This window comes from Onychostruthus taczanowskii, unplaced genomic scaffold (assembly GCF_017590055.1).
Source record: "Onychostruthus taczanowskii isolate IOZ18803 unplaced genomic scaffold, ASM1759005v1 scaffold20, whole genome shotgun sequence".
Classification (NCBI taxonomy): domain Eukaryota; kingdom Metazoa; phylum Chordata; class Aves; order Passeriformes; family Passeridae; genus Onychostruthus; species Onychostruthus taczanowskii.
Genome location: NW_024499240.1, coordinates 12,047,667 through 12,070,115, shown reverse-complemented (window position 1 = coordinate 12,070,115; position 22,449 = coordinate 12,047,667). Strand labels below are relative to the sequence as shown.

Below are 22,449 nucleotides of genomic sequence, written 5' to 3'. Positions count from 1 at the left end.
GCATGTTAGCTAACTTGCACCCCAGTGTGTTCTACTGAAGGTTGTTTATATCACCCGTGCTGAGGTCTTGTCAGGCTGTGGTTGTTGTTATTTTTCTGATGACAGGGCTATAAATTAATTTTGAATTGGATAGCTCTGGGAGACAAAATTTCCACATGTGAGAAATGGTCCATAAACAGATGAAAATTTGTGTTTGAACACTAACCATTGTTTGTGACTTTGTTTTTAATACAAATGTTTTTTAATTTAATAAGAAAAGACAGAATAGGATTGAGCTTCACTGTGCAAGGGGAGCCAAATTTCAGCATAGGTGAACTACTTGGGGCACTGGAGGTTCATGATCTGAGTAAGCAAAATCTCTCAGAGAAAGTCCTAAAACCATCTGGGCTGGCAGTGCATAGCTGGAGGGGGTATTGCAGTCTTGGTATCTCAAGAGCACATCTGTGCTAACCAAGTCATTGGGTTTTGCTCTGTCTCTCTCTCTTTCATCTTTCTTAATATATTTATAGAAGAGAAGTACTTCCAGACACATCTTCCTACAAAGAGGACTTGTGAGAAACATTATGTGCTTTCAAATAAGGAATAAATTGTACTCGCTGATCAATTTTCTGTCCTCATTAAGTCTCTCAGAGGTGAGTTCAAGGGAAGAAATAAAGATGGGAAGAGTTTGAAAATGAAGCATATTTACAATGAAAAAAGATAAGAATACTGAAAAAGGCTGAAACTCAATGGCTGGAGAGATGGAGAACAGACTCAGTTATCCTAATGTGCAGCTGCACTACCACATGTATTGTTTTCACTTTACTATCAGATATTTAATGCACGTGGGTAGCCAATGTTCTCTTTTTGTTTGTTCTAAATATTTCCTATGTGTAATGCAGTAAAAGATGTTTTCTCTGTTGTTAGAACAGAACAATTTGGTAAAGAAACACTCATCAGTGTTTGCACATACTACATATTTAATGACAGACTAATAATAGAAAGTTTATTCCTGTGATAAAGGAAAGGTAAAAAAATAATGGCGAGCAAATTCATACTGTGAATCTGGAATTTCAGTTTAAGGAACAGAATCTTATCATAGTGATCCACTTCTAGTAATTAGTTGTAGTTCACTCTTAGACCAAATTTGCATACAGTGTGCAAGGTGAATCTTTCTTGTTCCTGGATGCACAAGTGAGATTATTTCTGTGTTGTGTTCCTGGAAATTCCCAAGGTGCACAACAGAGCATCTTTTTAGTTTCTACAAAGCAGGAATGTGTCTGTAGCCAGCAAGGTCCCAGAGGTTCAGATCCAAAGCTCTGAAACTCAGTTTTTCACTACGTAGACTGCTTCAACTGGGGGAAGAAGGGGCAAGATGAGTTTTTTGGGTCTTGAAGGGAAGTTATCCTAAATTCTTCCTGTTTGATGTGAGGCTCGTTTTTTGGATTTGAGCTCATGGTGAGACAGGCAAAAATAGTGCTAATGTACAGCTATGTATTAGCAGTATTTTCCATTTATCTGACAGATGAAACAACACTGCTGAAGTTTAATGAACAAATGAATTAATTGTGCATTATTTTGTGAGGTAGTCCTTACAAGAAAGAGAAGTATATAAATCTAAAATCTGCATAAATGAGGGAAGATGAGGAAAACACTCAGATAATTCTCCTTGTTTTACATAATGTTGCATTATTTGCTATTTTATTCTTCTTATTTTATTTATTATTTTATTCATCTTTATTTATTACTTTAGTCTTCTTATTTTATTTATTACTTTATTCCTCTGGCTAAATTTCGAGGTGCAAACTTCATTAAAACAGTCCTTCTTCTATCACCAGTTTCTTATATTTGCTGGTGTTTCAGAAGACATGTGAGCTAATAATTGTTGAGTTTAGGGAAGACCAGTTTGCTTCCTCCCCATACATTATATTTTGACAGGCATAGCATGCATTCATTCCATTGTTTCCTCTTCCTTCCAATTTTCATAGAGTGAGAGAGAACCAGCTAAACATGTGAGGGGAAAAAAGAAAATTGATAAACACCCTTTATAATGTTTGCTGATGGAGAGGATAAAGGAGGATTCAGCATAGAAGGCCCCAATTAGGCACACACTAGTGAATGAGCAGTTTAGTTTTAGCTGGCTGTTTGCACCAGAAGGAAGTACCTTCAGTGTGAAGAGACTTCCCAGGTTTTGCAGCAGCCCTAGAAGCAGGACACGAGGACCATGCTTTGCTTTCCACCTGCTCTGCTGCGTGTGTGCAGGCATTTGGAGTCGAGTTAAGGTTTCACATGACCCTGAGATTGTCTCTGTCACATAAGGGATGAGAACAAGTCCTGACGACCTCCAGGATGCAGGGGAAGATTTAAGAAAATGCACTGTCGTATTTGGTTTTTTCCTTGCTCTTTATCAAGCTCAGGTCTCCCTAGTTTTGACAATGGCACCTCAAAATACAGATTACAAGTTAGGCCTATTCAGTGACAATACTTTTTATTTGTCAGTCAGCACCAGGAAGGTAAAGGGCAATTGGATTGATCTTTAGTTTCTACAGGCATTAGAAGTCTACACCTTCTCTTTTCTTTCTTGTCTCAGTAGTCTGTGGAGGGAGATCAAGGAGGAGGGGGACTTTGAGTAAGAGAAGAGTGGGAAGGTGAATGCCATCTTGTGACTAGCTCCTTGCTGCATGTCCTTCAGAATCAGCAGTGTGGTGTGTGGGACATTTGCATGCAGTTTACACTTTGGAATATGCATGTCAGAAGCAATTTGCATTGGGAAGACAATTATAGGTCAAACACATTTCGTATTTTTCCATATGCTTCATTGTAAATATGTACAGAGTAACATTGCTTTTATATAGGCTGCTTTTTGACTACAGTAAGTCTCTCAAAGTTGCTTGGAGCTCAAGAATTAAGTAGTTTTAAACAGGGTTTATAATCTGAGATAGCTGAAGCTATTTTTAACATGTAGGGTGTGATTTGGCTCTCTTGTCTTCTCAGTTTTATCCATTGTAGCATGGCTGATAAGAGCTGTTGTCGTGTGCTGTGCGTTCTTTGTCTCAGCTATGAGGATGCTGACTTCCTCCCTTTTATTTCAGGAGGTCATTAGTGCTGATGAGATTAGAGGTTTATAACTTCAGGTCCAAGTCATTATTCCTAATTTAATCAATGTATTTGAAAATGTTTCCTCTAATAAAATTGTAATGACTTTATATGATTTGTCATGCTTATCAAAAACATGGTTTAAAAATTTTTGTATTTTGAGGCCCTGAGCTTCTGGAGAAGAGTAGACATTAGTACATCATTGCTGGGCCAATTTCCTGCCTCTCTGTCTGTGCTGTAAATCAGAATAACCTAGTCAGTGTAATCACAGTGATGTACAGCCAGCCTGGCACTGGAGTCAGGCCTTTGCAAACGGCATAAAACCCTGGGAGAGGTCCCTTGCGCGAGTGTGATTGCTTCTCTGCCGCCACCTTCATCATTCAGCGGGGTGCTTTGCCTCCCTAGGAAAGAGACTCTCAGTGGGCTCATGATAAAGGAAAAAATAACCATCTATAATGTAGAGGCTTGACTGGAGAAATGGCTTTTATGTTGCAAGGGGAATGAGCTAAATAGCCTCCCACAGTAACTAAGGTAAGGGGAAAGCAGCAGTGTTACACTAGAGCTGGGTGTTTGTTTAGAGGCTCTTGAAGAAAATTAAGCCAAATGCTTGGTTTTCAAGAATGCTCCTGGAATGTGCTAGGACTACTATTTAATTCAAATTACCTTTCTTATAAACAGTGTACTGTATGCATTTGGGTTCAGGCAAGTGAGGAAGGAACAGGGGACATGAATTTAGTATATGCCAGGTGGATGAGTCCCCTGTTTGAACACACAGCTGCTGCTGCTCCATGTGCTGGTCCCCCAGGTCAGCTTTTGTGGGTTGGAGCAGGAATGGAAATCATGTGAATGATTTTGATCTTGCAGGGCAAGGGTGGGGGGGAGGGGGATTTGACTGTGTCTAAGGTCCAGTGAAGGTCTGTGGGAGGGATGAAAATTTTATGAGCTCTTGGTATTGTTTAGTGTCCAGAAAGCAGGGTGGTGGAGTTGTTAGGGGTGGGTGCAGTTGTGATGGAGGGGCTGCTGTCAGACAGTGCAATGCACTGGCAGCGGAGGGGTGTCAGCCCACTGGGATTCCCTGCATGGACTTTGGGGGTGGTACTGCTGCTCAATGCTTCTGGAGAGGAAAAGCCTCCCTGTAGGGCAGTGCTTATGGTACAAATGACCAAGTCCTTCTGCACTCTGCCTCTAACACTTCTCAGTCTGAAAGCAGTGTGTGGGTAAGAACACCAAGAGAGGTTTTTGCCTGTGTGTTTTAGCAGCGTGGTGGCTGCAGATACGGCAGCGTAACTGGCAAATCACAGTAGGCAGATGGCAGGTCTCGCACTAGGAGAGGATGTGTAAACGACCAAAGATAGGTTTTAACAGCCTTTTTCAAAGCCAGAAGTTTGTCACTGTATAAGCTCTCAGTCTAAACATCCCTGTGAAATTTCAAGCCTCAAGTATACTAGTAGTTTATTAAACACTTTTGGCAACTGAAATGGATGCTGTGAGTCACCATGTGCAGCATGAGTGGGGGGTGTCTTGCATGTCTCAGGCATTTGCTGCCTCTGTGCTGGTTGATGGGCTTACCCAGCTGGCCAACCTGCCTCGGGTCTGCAAAGGACGAGCAGAACGAATACCAACCCTTGGAAACAGTCATGCACAGAATGCTTCTGCTTGTTGACAAGCTAGGGCTGAGCCACTGCCAGTAAAGCGGTGACATACTGAGTGTCTCTGGCTGCCCCGGTGCGTCTCTGCCTTTGGGCGTTCACTGGAAGCATGTGCCTCTGCTGCCATTGGAGGCTTGGTTCACTTTGACCTTTAGTCTTAGGGATAAGAGCTGCTGATTGCCTTCTGCATTCCCAGTCTTTGCTGTGCAGGGCTGCGTGGGGGGGGGGATGTGCTGGTGCTCTGCAGGTAGATGAAAAGATCAGGCTGGCTTTTGTCCCCTTCTGACGGCTATTCTTTTTTTTTTTTTTTTTCCAGACTGATCTGTTTTAATGCAAGACTCAGTTAAGGAGAAGAGTATTTCCTGTACAAATTGCTCTGTGCAAATATGTAATGTAATTCAGCTCTGTGGAACTGCCATATTTTCTTCAAACCTCAGTGCTGGCGCTGCCCATTAGTAATATCCCTTTTCTTTTTTCAGCTGTTTTAATACTGTAGAGAAATAATTTTCAGTTCCCAGGACCTGACAGGTAGAGTGATGTTAGCTACCTCAGCAGCAAGGAAGCTAAGGATAAATACAGTCAGATTACCACAAAATTAGGCTCAAACCATTAGCAGCTGGAGCAGCAGCTAACCATCAAATCAGCAACCCAAAACTAGCTGTAGTGATAAGTACCCTCCTTTTATTGACGTCAATAGCGCAACTCTCAGTAACATTTGTTGAGAAGGAAATGTGCTCTCAGGAGAATCAAGGTTTTCTTTTTCATATGCTTTTTTAATGAGGATGGAAAGCTGAACAGAGTGAGGTGTCAAAAGCTCTATCTTGTCCCCTTCTGAAGTGTGCTGCTGATGCCTGACAGCCACTTCTAAGTGGGACCCTGTTTATTACTTCTGCCCTTTGTTTATCTTTTTTTTGCCCTCTTTGTGTATTGCTATTCTCACTGGTCTTTTCCCCTTTTTTTCTTTGACTTGAACTCTGTGACTCATGCCTTTATTTTTATGTTCCCACTCTCCTTAAGGGCTCCTCACTCACTGTAAGTGTACATTGCAATATGAAACATTTCATTGTCTCTCTTATTTATACATAGCTAGAAAATGAAATTAAGTCATGGAATGGGCTTTATTTATGGAATCAGAGAAAGTGTTTCAGCAAATGACCAGTGAAATAAATTGGGCAGGAGATCTTTCTCCTTTTAATGCCTTTATTAAAGAGATTCAGCTCAGGTGGGGAGAAATCGACGGGTCGCGCCCACGCCGCCGCTGTCCCCAAGAGTGGCACGGAGGAGGAGGGTGATGCAGCTCTGTCCGCTGGTCTGCAGGCAGAGCTGGGGACTGCGTCCTCACGGGAGATTCGCAGATTCCTGCTTTTCGGTCCAACACTTCGGGTGCCCTCCTTAGTGAACATCCTTTTAGGTCAGGGTGTGAAGCAAAAAGGATCCAAGCAGGTACTGGACTTCACGCCCATCCTTAGACATCACCTAGGGTCCCCTAATTCTATATCGGCTCGTGGTTTTTAGGGGTTTTCCTAGAAAAGATTTTGGAGCAGTGCATTTCTCATCTGCATGCGTGGTCTCAGGCCACTCCTATTTTCCTGATGCTGCAGTGTCCAGGTGTTGCTCCCGGGCAAGCATCAGGAGGACAATGGCTAAATCACCAACCATTGACGGGCAATTAAAAAAGAACTCTTAACAATGAAGCTAATTTAACAGCAATTGGTCTAACCGGTTTTAGCTCTGTAACCTTAAACAAAAATAGATAACTTTTTATTCATAACAACCAGCAGCATCAGTAGAGCTGGGTTGTGTGTGGTGCTGGGCCCGAAACATGTGTGCACTTAGAAATTCAGGCTGAAGCTGGTGACTAGTTTGAGGAGGACAAAGTTTGTTGCTTTCACTTCTTTGAACCAAACAGATGAGCCTCTGGAAACATCAAAACCATAGCTTTGAAGAGAAGAGCTGCAGGTCTCACTTTGTGACAGTGATCCTGTGGCTCTTGCATGTAGATTGAACAGTCTGATTAAAATCGTTGTGAGCTTGAAGTTAGGAATAGGTCCAAAATGGGGAGCACCCCCTGGGAGCTGTTGGTAGGTGAATGCTCGTGTGTCAAACCACGTTAGGTCATTTGAAGCAATTAGCAGTGGGAAGAAGTGGGGTTAGGCTTCTCTAGAGCAGCAGCTTTGGAAAATGCATTGCACTGCATGGCTCTCCTGTTATCACTTCTCTCCTGGTGAATGTTTTTGGAGAGGTGGAAGGTGGTGTTCAGCCACTGCATTTGAGTCCCACCCGAATGCTGGAGGAAGCTGAGGCAGTTGAGCATACACTGTGTGTTTGTGTGGGTTGCTAGTGGAGTTCAAGGCTTCTGTTTTGCTGAGGGGCCGTTTTTGGCTTGGTGAGTGAAAAAGCTGTTTGGAGTTTCCTGAGTCATGTATTATTACTGCTGTACTGCATTTAGAAGCTATTTCCTTTTGTTTTCCTGCTATTTGACTAACAGAGTTCAGGTAGGCAGCCAGTGATTCTGCTGGCATGTCTTACTGGCAGTGAAAAGTGAGTTTAGAAAGAAAATAGACCCCTGAAATTTAATTCAGTGGTGCCAGTCCCTGCTGCTGGCTGAGCAGATTATTGTTTCAAACTCTTGCTCTTAGGTGTTTCTTCTTATTTTTTGTTTTATTTGCATTAGGGAGAAGATAAATTGGTTCAGCAGCATCTGTGCATCACCACTGACATTTTAATTTTCAGTTAAAAGATTTTAATGAAAATCCAACATAATTTGGTATGAAAAATGAGATTGAATTGGTATTATACATGCAGACTGAACCAATGTCAATTTATGTATCAGTTTCAGGAACAGCTCTGTCTGATTAATCCAGGCAGTAGCAATGTTTGCTGCAAAGGGCTCTAGTTGCTCTTTTTATATAATTCTGCTGTTATTCTACCAAGATGATTATAGAGACAGAAGCTTTGTGCTGGTTTTCCCAGTTTCTCTCTGATAGAGTTCTTTTCTTCCTCTGCTTCTCTGTCTCTTTCTGGATGCTGTGTAAGCATCCCTGCAAGACATTATTGCCCTCTAGGCTTCAAGGAGAGATTTGTGTAGAGAAAATGTTTGCTCTTGCAATGCCTCAGGATGTACTAAGTTTTTTTTTATTATTATGCAGGTTGCATTTGGAAAGGTGTTGGTGGAATCCCTTCATGGCTCTGTCTCAGCTGTGTGTCAGTGTGTGATGTGTTCTTACACAGCTGCACGCTGGTGCTTGTGTGCCTGTGTGCTCGTGCCCATGCGTCCTGTCTCAAGCCACAGGACTTAGCACAGCTTTACTCTCAATTCCTTGTGTTAGTCACAAATGGAGTATAAACATGTCCAGGATGTGTATTTAAAATGCATCTATTTGCCAAACATTGTCTCTTTGCAAAGGCTTAAATAGAAAACACAAGATGATTTTCCAGGCCTTAAGTCTCATTTTTCCCAGTAGAATAAACGCCTGCATCTGATCAACTTAAGAGACATTTTCTGTCTCTGAAAATTCTGATTAAGCTATGGGCAGCATGTAATTTTCATGGTGAGGCTGTGCATATGGACTGCTTTGGAACCTGGTTTTGTGCAGCTCTGCACAAGGTCTGCTGAAACAAACATTTTTTCATGTTGTTACTGTAAAAGTCTTTAAAAAGGAAATGGCAGAGGTAGTGTGGCACTTCTGTGTATGTTTTCTGGTATTATGTGAGTAAGAACTCTCAAATACAAGAAGGAAAAACAATTACAATTAAACTTTTAAGAAACCAGCATATGGTATTATCCAAACGGAGCTGTTTATTATACCTTAACTACTGAGGAACTCATGGTGAAAGGAGTATGGTTTAGGTTAAGAGGCTTCAAGTCCATGTCTCCTGCCTGCCCTCAGATTATCTTTATGGCCAGAAATGAAAAAGGTTGTTTTTCATGTATGTAGTCTGTCTTTTTTCTGAAAGATATTCTAAGCAATCATGTTGAAAAAACACTTGGGAATGATGTGTGGTGTCTTTTCTGCAAAGAAACATTTTATTTTACCAAGACAACTGTTTGACTTATTTCTGCTGCATGCTGCTACATTCCTACCATGAAGATATGATTCACAAAACATGTAGGCTTGATACAGAGCTTGAGCAGTCTCTGAAAACAGAGGGGTGGTTTCGTGGCTCAGTATTACAACATGTCAGCAGCATTCACAGCATGTCTGCCTTCTGTTTCCTGCATGATTGTGGATGCCTCAGAGATCAGCAATGTACTAAAATATCTCTTTAAGTTTCACTGAATACAGTAGATCCGTGCTTAAATGCCTCATTGACTCAGCAAGAGCTGGGGATGTATCATCAGATCTGTGCTTCATGCAAAATGAAGTTCTAGAACTTGTGTTTATGTGGATATCACTCTGGAGTCAGATCTGTAGCTTCAGTGGTTGTCAATACCTCTGACTCTGTGGAAAATATATGCGACATCTGTACTTGAGTTTTTCCGAAAGAGAGTGAAAGGAAAACCTGCTTTCATATGCAGTCTTGTGTATTTGCCTTTTGGCTTTCAGAATTTGATTTCAAGCCCTGTATTTTCAGGCAGCAGAGAAAGAGGAAGCTCCAAGCTTAGCATACAGGTATCCAGAATAGTGTTTCACCAAAAGTAAACCCTAAACTGTGGAAGGTAACAGCCCAGCTCAGTTAATACTCTAAAAGTGTTCTACTCTTCAGTTCTTCACAGGTTTAGTTATATTACTTCACCTGCTTCTGGTAACCATGTTGACCCTGAAATCAAAGCATATATTCAGACCCCCTTCAAAATTTGCCCTTTGTAATTTAGTATTGCGGGTGATTTCTGGATGGTGTAGTTTTCATAGTTTCATATACTTTCCCAATGAAAGTGCACCTGAGTTTATTCTGGGGCACGTTCTTACTGATAGGAGAAAACAGTTTTCTGTGAGAGTTTAGGAAGGAACCACAGATTAAGATTGGATTATGCCAACTTTACAACCAAAATCTCTGTCTTGATGTGGTGGTGCACAGTGTAGTACTTGTTGAATTGCCGCGTTTCACTTGGAGCTCTGAAATCAGTGTTTGAGTTTTAAAATACCAGCAAATGGTTGCAGGGTGGAACATTCCTTTTATATGAGGGCAGTAATGCCATTTCAGTTTGCTGAGCAGCAAGAGTGTTCTTTGATTAACAGAATAATTTGGCAATTACAGAGTATCTGATGTGCCTCAATTTACCTAGTAGCTGAGCAACTCAGAGGCAGGTAATGTGTCACTTTTAATTGTCTTTGCAAAATGAGCTAGGAATCTATTATTTCCCAGAGTACATAGTTAAAAAACATGTTTGCCACTTTACTGCTTTACCAAGAGTTGATTATTTTTCTCTTAGTTACTAATGAACCCAGATGAAGACACCCTATGGGAAAGAAATTGATTTGGCTTATGTATAGGCATAAGGAGGAACATATTTTTAATAAGCTTCAATATTGATTCAGAGTGAGAAAACAGCAGAGACAAAACCCACTGAAATTAATAAGGTATGGAGTTTAGTGTCTATGGTAGTTCTAAAAATATTTCATTTTTGTTACTCTGTCTGTAAAATATCTGGTTCTGTTAAAGTGTTTTTGTACTTTTCTCCTGACTCCAAAGATGCCTTAAAATAGTATATCCAGAATATATTGTATTGTTAAGAATGAGAGTCCCACAAATCTCATACATTGCTCCTGTGGGCTAGATTCTGCATTCATTAAATTGAGCTAAATAAACAACAATTGCCTTGTGTGAACTAAGAGACTTCAGTGTGATTCGGGTCAGTGTGAGCATTAGGGCATTCATATTTTACTGCAGTCTCTGCTGCTGAACTACAAGACAGAAGCATGTGCATACCATTTACCATATCCAAGGGCATTGTCTAGGCTGTTTTCTACCTTTTCTATATTTTTGCTTTAGGAAACATGATGATAGTGTTAGAAACTGCACTGCAAACAATGCATGCTGTATGCAGCAAGTAGAGCTGTTCTGCAATTGCATAAGGTAGTTCAGATGAAAGAGCCTCTGTGTTCTGTGTCTGAGAGAGGAGACTTAATTAAGACAGACAAATTCTCCTGGGTATAACAAAGCAATTCTCTGGTTACAGCCCTGATTAGACTGTAGTTCTTCTAAATGCATTACCAAAGTCTTCATTATTATAATTAAACAGATATAAAATATGTTGTCCCTTCATTGCATAAAGCTTTGCTTTAGGGTTAAGATGAGAAATTTCATCAAGAGCTTTGACAGGGAAAGCTGACAAGCAAAGAAGATGATTTCTATATTTTTCTATAATTTTTGTATTTTTGCCCTTTTTATTATTCTATTTGAAGACAGACACTCACAAAATAGCAGTCTATTTACAGCAATATTATTTTCCTGAGGCAACCAGCTAGGAAAAACTAGTGTCATCTGTAAAAATGGAGCTCAGACACTGGCCTCTCCCAGGTATGCTGGGTTTGGAGCCATCCAGCCTGAGAATGGGTGTGCTTCCCTGTGTCCAGAGCACTCACTGCTGCTGGTTTCCTCCAGGGTGCTTTCCTGCTTACCTCTGGCCTCTTCTTTCCAAGAGTTGGCAAGTCCTGCAGCTGAACAGAGATGTTGCTCCAAGGTGAATAAAGGGAAAAAGTATACGTGTTTGGGAGCATGCATTGCTCATACATCCAACTAAAGGAACTGATGAAAAATAACAAGAAAGAAGAAGGGAAGGAGTTGATACTTCAAGAAGAAACTGACTTCTTCTCAACATTTGTCTTTTCACTGTACCTACTTATGTAAAAAACACCATTAAATTTAGAATCTGTTTCCCTGGTGGGAAGGATTATCTTTAAAAGTCTCGAAAAGCTAGATCTCTGGGGTTTAAAAAGGACTTGAGGGGCTGTTGGATGAACAAATGCACAGTCACACCTATTTTAATCTAAATACAATATTAACAAATGAACAGTGTGACTGTGGGGACTAAGTGTGTGTGTTTGTAAGATTAAAGCTTAAAATGAGCAACAACTGAATCACACAGTTGTTGCAAATCATTATCTATTTTAAAGGGCCCATTGAATGAACTGCGAGTTCTGAGCTGATTTTTGTCTATGCAAAAAAAAAAAAAAAAAGTGGTTCCCCAGTGCTCACTTATGTCACTCTTCTGCTACCACTTGTTCACATTCACAAAACTAACCATGGCCAGTGTTTAGCTGTCCTTGAGTACCCTCTCAAATTGCTCTGGGCAGTGTTGGTCTTAATGACAACTGTGCAAGATAAGGGAAGCTTTGTGGTTCAGCACTGGGGCCTGTGGCTTTCTGTCCTTGAGAAGGCAAATACCAAACTTGGACCTATTAAAACAAAAAGCTTCCCCTAACTCCTGGTCCAACTGCTCCTGCACCCACTCCTAGACATCCCTTTTTCTGCCATGTATCCCCCCAGGTGAGGGTATGGGTGAAGACCCTGGCAGAAGCTGACTTTTCTCTGAAGGTGCTGAGATTTGTGTGTCAGAAGCATTTTTGAGTCTTGTGGAAACCATGAGACAAATCCAGAGCAAATAGTGTTTCCTCGGGGTCTTCCTGGGCTTCTGAACTGAACTAGAAGCCAGGAGGTTCCCACTCTCCGGGCTGCAAATCCAACATTTTTCTTCTTTCTCAACATTTTCTAGGTGTTGCAAGTGTACAAAATTATTGGAAATTTGAGGTGTTACTTTCTCCACATAAGTGCTAAGTTATGTTGCAGCTGTAGTTATACAGTGGTTAAAGTTCAATTTTTTTCTAAAACCCCTATAACCACTGGTTCATAAAATTAGATATTAACTGGATGGAGGCAATTATACCAGGTTGGTGATAAACTGTAAAAATTCATGTATAAACTCCAAGGGATTGTAATACTCAAGCATGCACATGGTTTCATTCTAAGATAAAAGATTTTTTATTATTTAGCAAATATATATATATATGCACAGGATAAAACTACATTATAATTGCATTCCTTTATTTGTTATAAAAACCAAAACCAAATGAGCAATTGTTTTTTTTTCTCCCTAAGATATGGGCTCTGGGAAATAGGAGAGTATTGCCCTTGAAGGTGGATAATTTTGAAGGAATGCGATTAAAAATTGTAGCACTTCTCCATAGCAAATCAGATATTCTTTAAATAAATTGGATGTTTATGATGCTGCAGTTTGCAGCTTATCAAGGTGCTTGTAACCTGCCTAATTTATTGCTTATTTTGATGAGTAGTGAAAACATTCTGTGTCTGCATTGGGTAAAAATTTGGAATATGCCTACTTATGAGAGTCACATAATAAGATTTAATGAGGCTACCACAGCTGTTTCTTGAATCCTTCTTTCCTTTCTATTAATGGAGAAATCTGTGTTTTGCTTGTAAGGGAGATGCTTAATTTGTCATACCGTTGCTAAGTGCACCACTGAAATAATTGTTTCACTTGTATGTTGTTTTCAGCCCTGCCAACTCCTTTAGCAGTGTAGGAGCAGTTTCATGGTTTGAAACTGCTCTGATACCAGCAGGCATGGTTTATGTGTAAACCTTGCTTTTCAGCCCAAGGCTGCTGAAGGGGGATGTCTGCTCTGCACCGTGCCCATAGATGCAAAGCTAAAAAGCTGTAGATGGGAGTAAAATAAAAATAAAAGTAGAAAATACTTGAGGAATTTTTGAGCCTGTGGTTAAGTATAGCCACATTTCGGTGCCCATATTGTAGAGAAACAATCAGAAAGCTTTATGTTACCCTGGCTTTGTGATGGAGCTTGTTGACAAGGTGTCTGCACAAGGGTTAATAAATCACAAGCAGGACAGTGCCACCTCCACACACACGGGTGAGCTGCGCAGTGTTGGGCTGTCACAGGGAGCTGTGCATTATAGATCAGATAAAACACTGCCCTGTCTTGCCCATATACTTCATATTTGCCTTTATCTATTTTATCTCAACCTATTTAATAATTCGATTATGACTGACAATTGGTATTTTTAAAAAATCCCATTAAACCAGTTTCATTACCTAATTTTATTGATTTTTGTAACTTCATTGCTAATTTTAGGTATAGGGGCCGATCTGAATCGGCGTAAATGTGATTAATGAAGAAATAATATAAGTTGATTAAAAAGGGTTTAAAATAATGTGATTAGCCTGTTGAGATTTGTGTGGCTTATTGGATTACACATTTTATTCCTGGAGGACTGTGTAAGATTCAGAATGAAATTAAATTGGTCACCCTATTTTGGGCCCCCAGTGCTTGGTAATCTCTCGTGTCATGATACCAGACAAGAAGGCACAGTCCCGTTCAAGACACGGGATTTAACTTTTGAGTTAATACCTAAATAATCAGGCCCAAAAATGGCACTGAAGTCTGGCCTACTCTCCATTAAATAGGGCTTAAATGAAATCGTATTTGATCTCATGGGACATCCTTTTGGAAGGAATCAGGTGCTGACGAAAAAGTGATGAAGACTCTCCAGCCATCCTTGGGAGATTGTGACCATTGTCAGTTTTGCTTTTCTTGTTCAGACTCTTGGCTTGATTTTGAATGTGTCAATTTCCAGGATTTAAAAGAATATATCACTCTATAGTACTGATCTTCACATAATCTTTATATAATCATCTTCATAATCAATGATCCTTGTGGATCCTTTTGAGTTTCTAGGGGATCCATAAGGAAATGTAATTTGAAGAACTTCTTAAAGTACATCAATTAAGGGCCCAATTAAACTACTCACTTGATAGCATTACATTCTGAATAAAAGTGCTGAGATATCCCTTAATTAGGGCATGGGCTGTCTATTAAGTTTTTACCTTATATCCATGCACATTTTTATTAATAGTAATGCAATAAATATCAATACAGACAATATATGTATTAAACTAAAAGAATCCGTAATCCCTTACTTGAATGTGTTTTCCAAAATCTTCCTGGTTCTTGTGGCACTTGTGAACTTCCCAGTTTTCAAGGTAATTTCTAAACTGAGAGCATCACATGATGGACAAATACAGCAATATTAGAACTTTTCTATCCTGAGCAGATACTATGTTTATACAATCGAGTATACTGGTTTGTGTGTGATGTTTTTGTTATATTCTATGCTGATCATCCGTGATGACAAAGTTGGCTTTTTTTACCCAAAATTATTCTCCTGCGTCAGAGTCCTGTAAATAAGAACTGGCCCTGTGTTTTTAGGATTACAACCTTGTATTTTGCTCCTTATTGGAAGATACTTATTTTTTTATGTATTGCCTGTCAAGCAGTCTTTTGACTGCTGACTCACATTCTGTTATTCATCACTGTTGAAACCTGGCTTTGTATCATCTTCAGACTCCATGTGTATTGATTTTATGCTTTCTTCCAGGTCACTCTAAAAATGCTAAATAGCATTGGGCTAAAGAATGGGTCCCTGTAGGATTCCATTTGAAGCATTTTTTCATTATGAGTGTTTCACATTTACTGTTGTATTTGAAAGTTATCATTTTTCTTGTGTTTGATCAATTTAATGTTTTCTGAGTTTATTTTTATTACTGTATCTTCTTAATCAGAATGTCATTCACTACCAAGTCAACTACATTGCAGAAACCATAATACATCAGAGTCTATTACAATGACTTCATGTGTATCAACCAAACTTTTAATATCGTAAAAGCACAGATATCAGGTTAGTCTGACAAGCTCTGTTTTCCATAATGTTGGAAATAGGTACGGTTAATAATCTTTTTATTCTTAATCAAATCTTTTTGCAGCTTTTCCACTATTTTGACAGTGAAAATTACCCACTCATAGATGCAGTGCCAATCAAGTATTTAGAGGTGTAATGGAGGGGAGTACCACTTGGGCATGTTTTTCCTTAGCCAGGTCTTTCTAAACTTATTTGGCTTTTCCTCCTGAGTTGCTACTGGCATTCTCTTAATTTTTGTCTCAGATACCTTCAAAGGAGGTTATGTTACAGAATGAGGATTTGTACAATGGAGTTCTCCTGGGAATGCTGCAGTTGAGATCCCCCTTTTCCACACCTTGCTGCTACTACTTCTGCTTGAAAACAGAAAGTGTCTTTCTGTCTTTCTCAGCTTTATATTCCCTGCAGGATGATGAGTTTAATCCATGTCCAAGGTGTCCTTGCAGACTAAGAAGGATTAGAGCCTGCGAGCAACCCAAGCACTTGAAAATAGCAGAGTATTTGGGAGTAGCAGTGGTTGGAGACATTACATCCAATGAGCTGGGTCAGTCCCTTACAAACTATAAGCCTCCTTCCAGCTGGAAGTAGATCTGGCACTTGTGGTGTCCTTAGTGAAGGGACTTTTTCTTCAGGAAGAATGAAAAATTTTCATCAGGTGGTGTCTTCTGTAGGCTTATATGGAGACATTGTGTGTGTGTATTGAAGTGTCATATAGGAATCTGTTTCTCTCTGTAGATGTTACTTAATGCACAAAGGGAGAGCTACTTGCACTGATGGAAACCAGTTGGATGAAACTTCAACAACAATGGCACAAAGCTCTGGGAAGTGACAGCCTCATTATAGACTCTCATCTTCTTGTGCTCTTGGAAGTTTTTCAACCTTGGCTTCATGGCCCTACTTATAAAAAATAAGCGAAAAGTAGTAACATCACCATGATATCACACCAGAAAATAAACCCTTCTTGCATTGTGTGCTTTTCCAAAAAGCATTTCCAGATGGAGTCTTTATGTGCTGCTGGTTTATTATTTTGTTCTAATTTGTCATTTAAACAGCAAAGGTAAATCTTCTTCAAGGTAAAATTGAATAAATTTGGTAGTGCTAATCATTTAAAAAAAGAAAAGGAAAAAAGCAAGTACAGAACAAAGCATTTCTTAAACAGCAAATCATTTTGGTTCAGGTGTTTTTCCTGAAGACCTGCTCCAGGCATTCTTTTGTATCTCCTTCGAATCTTACACAACAGTACATGAAAGTGTTTTTTAGTAATGGAGCAAAAGGGGAAATCAGACAAGCCATTATAGTCTTGCCTCCTCTTGAGCTTCTCCATGGGGACTATTGTCTTCACTGAGTTTTCCTGCCCTTGCAGTGTACCCATTTTGCAGGGTGACTTTTTTTCATGAGAAGCTGACTGTATTTATTATTATTAGCCTTGGTGCCCATTTATTATTACTAGCCAGTGCCCATACCCAATCTCCTGGTAGTCCTGGGGAGCTGAGGAGAGCCTGCTGTAAATACAGATATTACTCACTGTTCCTCAGGACACTTTTCTTTCCTGTGTCTGAGCTCCCTTATTCCTTGCTCTCTATGAATTATGATAGTGCTGATGCTCCTGTGTGGTGCTTGTGCTTGAGTTAAGCTGCTGGTTAGTGACACCTCACTGGCTTTGCAGACATGCCAGTAGGACTGTTTAGGTGTTTGGAGAATTGTTGGACACTGTGTTCTGAAGCTGTTTCTCATGTATGTGTCCGTGTTGTATTTTTGTTCCGCCTTCAGTTTTCTGTTTGTGCATTACGTGTGTAGCTCAGCTTTTAACAGCACATGTGTTAAATTTTGGATCTGGTCTTTGTTCCCCATGTGCACAAATCCCTGAATTAGTAGGGAGAGGCTACCAAGGTTGATCTCACAGCAGTAACATCTTCTCTTGCCATCCTCTGAGCTGTCTGTTAGCCCAAGTGTGACTGGCAGCATCCCAGTAGCTGCCTGCACCAGGGATAAGGTGGTTTGGCTGTTCAGCCCCTGTGCAAAGGTAGCTGCTTCCTGCCACGAGTTGTCAGCCTGGATGAATTTTGAGTAGGCAGCCTTTTCTTTGTTGACACGTGAGTTGTCACAGTGGGTATGTACCTGATACTGAGATCCTACAGGCCTTGCCAAGAAAGATGAGAGGGAGTTTAGCTCCTTAATTTGGTGTTACAGCAGGGGCTGTGAGAAGAGATGATAAAATCTGCAGAATGGGCAGTCCAAGGATGGTCAGAACATGGCTGAGATTTACAGAAGAAAGCTTTGTGTGCTAAGGATAAATACTGGCTTCCAGTGATCATTGCTACCTGTTCTAATCATGTGCTGGTACTGTGGGTTCAGGCTTTGATCTACATCTGATCAAATGGATTGAGCCTCAGATGTGTATGAGATCCAGTTGCAGCCCTGGCCCAGGCTTTGACTTTGTGGGGTTTTTTTGGATGATTTATATAGATCTTCCCTGCTCTGGCTCACTTCGTTCTAGAAAAATTACTGTCATTTGTCAACCTGCTACACAGTGGCTTTGAGTGCCCTTAGTGACTCACTGACTTCTTACTGTTTAAAGGTACTTTTTCTGCCACAAGTAAAGCCACAAGTACAGTAAAGCCTTAAGATTTTCAGGGACTGGGATTCTGTCTTTGTATAACTGAAATATCTAAAAGTATACCCCCAAGATTATCCTGTAGAGTTAATGAGTTTCTCATAGAAAACATAAAATCAGATAATCAGTTGGCCAGTTAACTGGGTCATGTGGAGTTTCCAGAGCAGATAGCTTTTAGGACTATTTATTACAGTCTATTTGTGAGAGCAGACTAAGCTGTCTGTTACTGATTTCTTAGTGCTAGGTTCAGGAGAAATGTCAAAGATTAGAATCAAAGTGGTGAAAATGTGAATTGTTTTTTTTTGGGAAATAGCTCTTAATCACATTTAAAGAGTTTATCTCTCAGGATTGTTACTGAATTTCTCCTGCTTTTCAGGAGCCCTGCAGGTCTTTAAGGGTTTTTGGTGTCTTTGGGTAGGTGATGGTTTTTGTGTTTCTTATCCTCTTTAGCAGGATCCTGGAGGACTGTCACTGCTTTAGAGAGCCTTCAGGTAACTTAATTTCAGACAAATAATAATTAAGGAGCATGGCCTTTGTGTGCAGGTTTGCTATCTAGTTCTTATTATTCCTAACTTTAGATGGGCAATTTATGTCCTACGGTTTTGACAAAGAGGGAGGGATGAGGTGGAGAGCATGTTTACTCATTTTTTTTTTTTAATCCCACTTATTTATTTCTGTTAGCTCTTTGATTTAAACAGCAGAAGTTTGAGCAGTCGGAGGTCAGGGTGAATGGGGTGGAGTTTTCCCAGAGCTGCTGATGACTTAGTGATCCTACTGTTTATGTATCCAGTCCCTCTGATGAGGATGATGTGTTCAACAGGAGAGCTTCTCCTATTTTGGGAGTGTGCTTAGAGTGGTGTTCTGAATCCTTCCTTTAGAAGCATTGAGAAAATGTTAGGAAGCTGTCAGGCCAGCACACAGATACATCTCCTTGGTCCTTAATGATTTCGGAGCAGCAATGCACATTCTGAAATCTAAGTGCGTATTGATGTGGTCTTGTGTTTGAGGTCTTGAGGTGTTTTATATAATTGATACTGTGTAGGCTCAGGAGCAGAATGGAGTCATCCTGTTAGATTGCCTTATAGGGGATAACCAAAGAACTGAAGGAAACCCTAGTTTTGAGTCACTTTGAAAAGTGTCTTGCCTTGGAAAACACAAGGTTTCCCATGTAAGCGGGGATTTCCTTTCTGTACTTGCACATTGCATGCAAACTGATTGTGTCTGTTTCTAGCAAGAGTGCTTTGTAAGGAGCATGATTGTCGCTGGTAGGAAAGATCTTAGAGTGAAAAATCTATGAGTTAGGTCTTTATTTTCACATTGATGTAGATTTTTCTTTTTTTTTTAGCAAATATCATCCTTTCTTTTTCATCTTTTACTGCCATAATAAATTCAGTTTCATCATTACAAGTGACTGAGGGTAAAGGGCAGTTCTAGGCCAGTTACTGTCCTCTTAACTAGACAAGATCGATTTTGATGACCTTAGCATCTTGGAGAAAGATGGACTTCCCAGTTCCAAGATTCAGGGCTGCATGTAATGGTGCTCGCTGATTGCTTAGGTTAATGAAGAGGAACAAGTGCTGTTGCGTGGGTGAACACTGAGGAGAGGTTTTTTGATAACTTGCAGTGGGAATGTTCTTGGCAGGTAGCACAAGAGAGGAGGTTTCCTATCTATCTGTGTAAGACGTTGGCAGCTTTTAGTTTGCTGGGTGACTGTATTTGTTCCTGTTCTTAGTATTCAGTAAAATGGAGCAGCAGTTTAGCCACTGGAGACACTGCAGCACAGTATTCTTAGCTGGGTGTCTTGTTTTAGAAGATCAATCTATTGAAATTGGATTAAGGTAGAGAAAGCAATAGCTACACTAAAATTAAAACACAAAGTCTGGAGTCTCAGTTGAACAAGCATAAGATCAATGGGGAGGCACAGGGTAGAGAAATAATCCCCTCCAGGCATTGATGTGAGTGGGGCTCAGTGGTGGGAGGATGCTCCTCTGCTCTCCAGGGTGGTCTGTGGGGATCTAGAGGTGTGTGGCCTGGCTAAACCACGGTGTCAGGATCCAGAGTGCATTGTTCAAGCATTAGGAGTGTGGTAATGCAAAGGTGAGTGCCTGGACTGGCAGTCTGAGAAAACAGCATTGGAACTTACAGAAGCACCTTTTTACTTTTTGTAAGACTGAAATAATTATGTGATAATTATGAATGAAATAATTTGTGATATTTATGAATGAAAACTTTCACATGATATCTAAAGTAACAGTTCTCACTTTGAAAGAATGAGTATGCTCTTAGTCTGGAGAGACCAAGAGGGGAATAGCCAATGCAACAGTAAGCTCAGTTAGCAATTGCAGTTTTATGGGGTTTGTGTGTATTATACATTAGATGGTGGACATTGTTAGTAGGAGTTGAAATAATCCCATCAGTGTCAATAATAATTAAATCTTGTTAATTGTAGGCAATTAGTCTGTGGATTGGACTTGAATTCTGTTCAGTTGATTGAGAGATGCAGGGTAGTCCTACTCTGATACAAAGTGCTGTTGTACAATTCTGATGCTCCTTACATACCGCTAAGTACAAAACCAGAAGTATCTGCCAAAAATAAAAGCAGGTAAAGATGATACAGAGGATAATCTAATCCCCACCAAAATCCCTGAGGGGTTAAGACTGAGTATTAAAAGGAAACTTTTGTTGTTTGTCCATGAGGTCAGTTAGGGTTTTTTTTTTTCCCAGCTGAATACCTGAAAAACAGCTGATTAATTCCCTGACTTGCTTTGATCAAAAGACATGGGTATATTGGAACTAAAAATAAATGTCTTTTATTTTTTGCAGAAAATAAGGTATTTACATAACATTTGTGCCTCCCTAGCTAAGACAAAATGACAGACCCTTAGATAAATCAGATGGGCCGCTCTGATGAGATTTCCAGGTCTGGCCCTGAGGAACCTCTGTCAAGGAATTAATCACTGAAGATTCTGAGGCCATTAATACCTCTAACTAGATGAGAAAAAATAATTCTAATTAATCATCAATCTTAAATCTAAATACTGCTCCTGTAAACATAAGGAAATGAAAAAGAAGAGGCTCTTCTAAAACCCATGGAGTAATCTGCAACACTCGTTTGTATTCATTAGCATCTACTGCCTGAAGATGTTCATAGCCAAAGCTGTGTATTAAAACACAGTATGTTAATGCAGGAACAGAATATTTTAGCATAAAACTGTAATTTAAAAAGGAACTGACCTGAGGCACTCACTTCGTTGACTTTCTTCCTGTTTCTTTCAGACCCATTCTCATAATAAGTACTGAATAAATGGCAAGAGTAATTATTCTTGTCAGTAGAAGTCTCTGTACTTGTATAATGAGAAATCTTTGTCATAAGAAGTTTAGAAGTCTTAATTTTGTTCCCAATAGATCCCATGCCTTTAAATTCAGTAGTTAAGGGCCTGGAGGTTTTTAAATGTTTTGCATGTTATTCAATGAAGTGAGTGAATGACAACAGCAATTTTGTAGAAACATTCATGCTGACTAATCTGCTGAAAGTGTCTATACAGACATGCAAATGAAGAGTGGAGAGATCCTGTTGAGCACCAAAACCAATGCTCTGTGGCTTGGGGGGCTACACAAGGTCCTGCTCAGATGGTGCAGAGCATCAAAGGACAAAGATGGGCGGATGGAGGGCCCTGCTAGAGCAGGACTTATTAATAAGATTTGCAGAGGAGTATTGGTTGAGCAGGTTGAATGACACAGCAGATAAGCTGCAGCTGAGAGGAACCAGCTGCTGGGGTAGGGAAGGGAAGTCCAGACTGCAGAGGGTTTGGGAGTCAGGGGTTTTGGCATCTCAAAGCAGATCCCCAGGGGCTGTTGGGAAGTTGCTGCCTGGTGCGTGTCTGATGTCTGGGCCTGAGGCAGCAGGGTGGAGGGCTGAGTGCTTAGTCCCAGCATCAACATTTTCTTGCCTTGGGGCTCCTTTTCCATTCAAAATTCAGGCAGCTGAGGTCCCTTCAACAACAGAAGGCAGAGAACTAAGGAAGTATTGCCAGTGGCTAGAGAAGTAGGAGGGAAAGCAATTTTAACAAGTCTTTAACAGTTAATTTCAGTCTTAAGTAATGTTTTAAAAATATTTTTGGTAGCTGTTGGATAGTTTACATACTAATGGGGTAGATGGAAATCATGCAGAGAAAAGAATGATTTATACTTCATAATTATTGTGAGATGTTTTGAATTTATAATATGAAGGGAAAGGTTCAAGTTTAGTCGCTGCACTGAAAATTACAAAATTACAATTTTGTAGGCTGCTGGGTTTACAAGAAGTTGATACTGAAAAGACAATCACAAGTCTGGCTGAGTATTTTCTCAAGAGGAGTTGGAATATATATTCTAAAGACAAAGGCTTTGGATTTCTTGTCTGGCTATCCATTTTCCTGCAGTGCTTTGTAGTTGTTGTAC

General features: G+C 40.1%; 1 protein-coding gene across 2 annotated transcripts in view; it reads left to right on the top strand.

The window, feature by feature from the left end:
- The window catches only part of PLCL1 (phospholipase C like 1 (inactive)), a 183,367-nt gene that overhangs the window by 119,633 nt on the left and 41,285 nt on the right, over window positions 1–22,449 (top strand). The gene's annotated exons all lie outside the window — the stretch shown is intronic.